Source organism: Microtus ochrogaster, chromosome X (assembly GCF_000317375.1).
Source record: "Microtus ochrogaster isolate Prairie Vole_2 chromosome X, MicOch1.0, whole genome shotgun sequence".
NCBI lineage: Eukaryota > Metazoa > Chordata > Mammalia > Rodentia > Cricetidae > Microtus > Microtus ochrogaster.
This window is the reverse complement of record NC_022026.1, coordinates 23,582,086-23,588,815: the sequence shown is the minus strand read 5'-3', so window position 1 is coordinate 23,588,815 and position 6,730 is coordinate 23,582,086. Positions and strand designations below refer to the sequence as shown.

Here is a 6,730-nt window from a genome sequence, read left to right as displayed (position 1 = left end):
AATCCAGACTCTCTGTGAATTTTCTATTTTTACGTGCCTTATTTTTCTTTATTTCTTTTAATCTCTTAACTATGTACTATTTCTCTTTAAAGACTTTACCCCCCTTTTTTAAGGGCATTAACTTCATTCTCTCTATTTTTTTCTCTCTCAAGCCCACGTACATTCATCCAACATTGTGACCCATAGAGGTCTTTTATGTCTGAAATCTGTTTTATTGTGAATCTGTAATTTTTTTACTATCCAGGAGCATTTCTTAAAGTGTTAAGCACTTCTTAAAAACTTATGTTGCACCTTGTACAGTTAATACGGTACCGCCTGTATCCTGCCCAGTCTAAACCTTAACTGTGCTGTTATTACGGTAATTACGATAGTTCCTGCCTGAGACCAGCACAGTTCAGCAGGACGGAGCTGAGCTGCTCCTACCTCAGAGCCATTTGGTGCCCCTGAGCCACACACAGTTGCAGGCACACAGCAGTCCACATTGCCATCAAGCAAGCCATAGCACTTTACTCCAAATACTCCATTCAAAAGCTCTGTCTCCCGCAGGAGCCAGACAGAGATCGCAATGGTGGCACAGCCCAGAAAGCCGGCAATTTAAAACAGCCAGTTTTTTCCTGCTGCTGAGTCAGGAAAATTTCAAAATGGAGGAGGTACCATTTTGTGCCAGCTCTGGGGCCACCAGGTAGGAGTGGCACTCAGCACTTCCAGGAGTTTCTTGGTCACCATTTTTGCAGTTTCATGTTTGGTAGGGAAGGTGTCTGTCCATCCTGAAAATGTATCTACGAACATCAAGAGGTACTTATATCCATAGAGACGGGCTTAATTTCTGTAAAATCATTCTCCCAGTGTACACCAGGACGATGTCCCCGTATCCGGACCCCTGGCCCAAGCTTAGTCTTGCCTGCACTTACTTGAGCACAGGCTTTACATTCATCAGTTACCTTTTGTAGGGCCCCATCTCTGTTTAGGAGGTAGGGGCCAGTTTCCAGTCATTCCAGTAAGGTTTTCATCTTCTTTGGTGCTAAATAGGTCAACTTATGCAGGTACTTTATCAGCTCATAGGTATGTCTCATTGGCATAACAGTCTTTCCCTTGAAGACCCAATGTTGCTCTTTGGGGTCATAGGTGGCCCCCATTTTCTTTAGGAGGTCGGTGTCCTCTTGACTATAGGGCAGTGGACATCGGAACGGCCTTGTATTTTCTGAATCGGTCAGAGGGAAGGCTCGGGAGGTGCTGATTGTTTTTAGGGCAGCGTTCGGGCTGTGGCCCTTTTGGTGGCCAGGACAGTGTATAATACTCAGTTTTGGGGGCAGAAATAGGGCTTTGAGTAGTGCCAAGATTTCAGTCTTATTTTTAATTTCCTTTCCATCTGAGGTCAGCAGCCCTCGCCTTCAGTAAATTTCCCCATGTATATGGGCAGTGGCAAAGGCATATCGACTGTCTGTATAGACATTAAGTTTCTTACCTTCTGCCATCTGGAGCATCTGGAGTGCCTGGATCAATGTGATGAGTTCTGCTCTTTGGGATGAGGTGCTCGCTGGTAGGGCTTCAGCCCAAATTACCTCTGTTTCCGTGGTTACTGCTACCCCCGCTCTCGTTTTCCAGGAAGCTGCTACCATCGGTGTGCCAGGTGTAGTCAGTGTCCTGAAGAGGGTGATCCGTCAGGTCAGGTCTGGTCCCGTGCATTTCCGCAAGAATCTGGAGGCAATTATGCTGCTCTGCCTCCCCCGGCAAGGGGAGCAAGTTTGCGGGGTTGAGAGCAACCACAGGTCCAAATTGCATCTGGTCTGCATCCAGGAGCATGGCTTGGTAATGAGTCATGCCAGCATTGAAAAGCCAGCGGTCTGGAGGCTGTTTGACCAAGGCCTCCATTGCATGGGGTGCCAGGATGATCAATGGCTGACCCAGAGTCAATTTACCTGCATCCTTAGTAAGGACTGCAATAGCTGCTACCATCCGTAGACAGGGCGGCCATCCGGATGGGACTGGGTCGAGTTTCTTGGACAGATAGGCCATAGGACGCCTCTGGGGGCCCAGTCTCTGGGTCAGGACCCCCTTGGCATATCCCTGCTTTTTATCTATAAACAGTTCAAAGGACTTGGTAACGTCTGGAAGGCCCAATGCACGTAAGGTTAGCAAAGCCTTTTTGATATTGTTGAAGGCCTCCTGGTGCTCCTTTCCCCAGGTGAACATCATCCCTTGCTTGGTCAAAGGATATAAGGGAGCAGCCATCTCCGCAAACCCTGGGACCCAGAGGTGGCAGAACCCCGCTGTTCCCAGAAACTCCCGCAGCTGGCGGGAGTTCTGGAGGGGCAGGGATGTTAGTGATAGTCTGTTTGTGTGCCTCGGTCAGATATCTCTGTCCATCTCTCAAGTGATAACCTAGGTAAATGACTTGTTTCTGACATATCTGAGCCTTTTTGGCTGATCCCCGATATCCTAATTGTCCCAATGTCTGTAGGAGGGCTTTTGTGCCCTCCTGACATTCTTTCTCCGAGGCGGCCACCAGAAGGAGGTCATCAGCATATTGGAGCAATATCAGGGCATGGAACTGAACCTGAAAGTCTGCCAAGTCCCAGTGTAAGGCCTCATCAAAGAGGGTTGGGCTATTCTTAAATCCCTGGGGGAGCCTGGTCCAGGTCAATTGACCCGAAAGTCCAAGATCTGGGTCCTTCCATTCAAAGGCAAAAAGGGACTGGTTCTCAGGATGTAACCACAAGCAGAAGAAAGCATCCTTGAAGTCCAATATGGTGTACCAAACGTGGGATGGTGGCAGAGTACTCAATAGATTGTAAGGGTTGGGGACCGTGGGGTGTATGTCCTCCACCCTTTTGTTAAACTCTTATTTTTTTTCTTGTCTCTTTCCTCCTGATCCTTTTTTATTTTCTGCCATAATCTCTCTTCCATCTCCTCCGGAGTTTCCTTTTTGTTAAAAATTTTTTCTGCTTCCTTCAGTAAATCCTGTAAGGTATATCCCTGCTGACCCTCCAATCTCTGCAACTTGCTTCAGATATCTGGGCTGGACTGCCAAATGAAGGACATCGACACACTAGTGGGCTGCCCAGGCTCCTCAGGTTCATAAGGGGTATACATTCTATATGCTTCCTTAAGTCTCTCTAAAAATTCTGAAGGTGTCTCCTCATTCCCTTGTATCACTTGCTTTACTTGAGCCAAATAAGTGGGGCGGCATGCTGCCCCTTGGAGACCCGCTATGAGCAACTGGCGGTAAAGACGTAGGTGTCCCCTACCTGCTTCATTGGTAAAGTCTCAATTAGGGATGGGTCAAGGGAAAAGCCGCATCAATCTGGTTCAGCAGCTGGGTTGGGCGTCCATTGTCCCCCGGGATATTCTTCAGCGCCTCCAAAAAGACTCTTTGTTTTTTCACCAATGTCAACAGAGCCTGCAAGAGCTGCTGGCAGTTGTCCCAGGTGGGCTGGTGTGTAACTAGGATAGATTCTATCAAGTTGGTTGCTTTCAGTTGTAAAGATCAGAAGCTGAGAATGGCCAGTACTGTTGCTGGCCATTCTGACCCTCTCGGAGGGGAATGGCGTGGGAGGTGGAATCAGGCGGTGCCTTGCGTCTGTCTGCCCCTCAGTAGGCCAGCCATAGGTAAGGGGGTTGGGTATTCTTGTGGGGGTGCCTCGGCCACCGCTGCTTCAGGTCCCTCCGGGCTCACTGGTCCTGCATATGGAGGAGGCTCCTCCGATAGGAGGTCTACGAGGGGAGATTCAGGGTCCGGGAGAAGAACAGGCAGGGGTAAAGTGGATTTTTTCTTGAGGATAGTAGGATATATGGAAGAGGAGGGGGGAGTAGGGGATGGAGCAGAGGGAAGGGGGGTTAGCGGCTTCCCTCCCAGGGGAGGGGATGCCTTAGGGGTCGTGGGAGTAAGAGGAGGTTGAGATCCTATGTCGAACATCTGCTCCTTCACCTGGGAAATGATATCAAGGTTAAAAGGGCCGTCCCGTGGCTATGAATGTGGGCCATTCAGACGATCAGTCAGTCACCCATTTCTTCTTTCGCACTTCGACAGATTGATTGTTTTGCTCAGTCCTGGACATCAGGCCAGTGATCTAAAGTGAGACTCAAAGGGATTGTTAAGGATTGTCTCACGGTACCAGATTTAGACTCGAGTACAAACAGATATACCAAAAACAAAGGACATAAAAACAAAGACACAAAAAGCCAAAACCAAACTCAAAATCAGAAGCTGCACAGCATTACAGATTCAGATGGAGGTCATGCCTCCTGGGAACTAGAGGAATGACATGGTCACTCTTAGCCCCTCAGATACTGGCGTGTCCTCCAGTTACGGATTGAGCCCCAAAGGCTCCAGATACAGATTGAGCCCTGAAGGCTCCAGACACCCTTGGAACGTCTTCCAGGGCTGCGGGGGGGAAGTCCGAGCTCGTCAGCTCCTTCCCTGGCCCGCCAGATACTGATAGATCCGATCGAATCTTACTGAATGACAGAACGACAAAAGACTCAGACAGACACAGACACAGACAGGGCGCTGACCAGCTTACCTCCCGGTGGTGGGTCGGTGATCCCTGGGTGGGGTTCTCCGATTCCTGGCCAACGCACCAAATGAAAGACCCTCAGAGTGGTCCTTCCCTCAGGAGGAGACCCCTAACCCAAGGAACAGTCGAGACCACTGACTGCAATTAGCAAGAGGTTTATTGGGTGGGTACAGGTACCTGTGGGCTGCAAAGTCCTTTCAGAGGACTTGCGCGCCTGCAGGCTGGGAAAAGGTCTTTTTATAGGAAAGGGGTGACAAAAGCAGGCATACAGAAGCAATGCATGGTTACAGGGATCTCATTGGTCAGTTCGAATGAGGCGATGGGTTCATTTAGGGGACAAGTTTCCCGGAGACATGAAGGTCTGATAATAATAGCAGACTTGGCCCTATCTAGGGTACATGTAGTTTTTCCCAGAACTGTTCGTTCCCCTCCTAGGCCTGGTGTCTGACCAAAGATATCCTGTTTTGGCTGCCTAAGAGTACCGACTTTACCTTGAACTTACACTTGTTTGTGTGAAAGCCTTGCAAAATGGCATTACAGCAGCTAAGCTGGGGTCTTTCAAAGTGGATTTAGTCCATCACGTCGGGTGCCACTCTGTTGTAGTATGAGCGGTGGGCTACTTTTCCGGCACCTGGCCGCCCGCACGGCTAGCTTTACCCGATATAATTACACGGAAACTGTACTCTTTTAAACATTGCCTGGCCCATTAGTTTTAGCCTCTTAACCCATTTTTAATAATCTATGTAGCACCATGAGGTGCGCTTACCAGGAAAGATCTTAACCTGCATCTGTCTGGAGTGGGAGAACCATGGCGACTCTTCACTCAGCTTTCTTTCTCCTAGCATTCTGTTCTGTTTACTCCACCCACCTACGGGTTGGCCTATCAAAAGGGCCTAGGCAGTTTCTTTATTAATTAACCAATGAAAGCAACAGATCAGAAAGAAATCACTCCCACATCATATCTCTTCCAGCCTGACTATATTCTGCCATGCCATAGGCCGAAGCAACTTTATTCATTAACCAATAAAAGCAACACGTATACAGAAGGACATCCTATGTCACCCTAAAATCAAACCGACACAAAAACCTAAGGTCTAAACTTCAAAACTTAAAACAAAGTAAAAAAACAAAGTCAAAACACATCACCATGCCAGGCAGTGGTGGTGTGCACTTTTAATCCCAGCACTTGGGAGGCAGAGGCAGGGGAAATTCTATTAGTATGAGACCAGCCTGGTCTACAAAGCAAGTTCTGGGATGGCCAGGGCTGTTACACACAGAGAAACCCTGTCTTGAAACACCCTCTACAGTGGTTTAAGTTTAAACTCTGAAGTTGTAAGTCTCTCAGTTAAATAAAAAGACAAATTTACCTAATCTCAGAGTGGTTTTTTTTTGAGTGCTGGTGGTTAAATGCAGGGACCTGTAAATGTGTTCAAACACTATCTATACATGTGCTCCAACAGTATGGCTGAGCTACTCCAACTTGAGTTTTTTTTCACTGAAGAAGCTCCGTCTGTTCCCTGTACTGAATGCACTAATTTGCATTCTTACCAATGATTTGTATGAGCTCTGTTTTCTTAATATCCTCCACATTTACGATTTTTCTATTCTTGATAATAGACATCTTAGTAGGTGTACTATGGTACTACAGTGGGATTTTAATTTGTTTCCTCCACAATTGAACACTTTACATGGAACTTTTGTTATTTGCATGCTTTCTTTGGGAAAACAAGTGTCTTTGGGCTCTTTACACACTAAAATAAAGTCATGATTTTTGGTGCCATTGTGTTATAGAAAAATAAATATGAACTACATGTGAGTGTCTCTCTGTGTATATGTATACATGTGTTTGTGTACATGTTGAGGACCAAATCCAAGGCCTTGTGGATTTTTAACAAAGTATCTTATCACTCAGCTAGACCTGTAGTCTTCAGCAGATACTAATTCTTTAACACACATATACTTTACAAATACTTTTCACATTCTGTTAAATGACTTTATAGTTTTGTTATTCTTATAAAGGTCTTGAGTAAACCTCCAGACATAGAGCCCAACTGAAACCCCACAAGGGTACCCAAAGTACACAGCATGGGCAAGACGTGACACTGAGCAAATGCTGGGGGCACTGAATATCTGCATGTGAAGCAAAGGAATTTATCCATCATCTTATTCCAAAAACAAATAGCAATTCAAAACAGGATAAATATTTAATATAA

The 6,730-nt window shown here is 46.7% G+C and overlaps 1 pseudogene; it reads right to left on the bottom strand.

Moving 5' to 3' along the window:
* Positions 1 to 989: 989 nt before the first annotated feature.
* Positions 990 to 6,138, bottom strand: LOC106144080 (annotated as a pseudogene).
* Between the last annotated feature and the right edge of the window lie 592 nt (positions 6,139 to 6,730).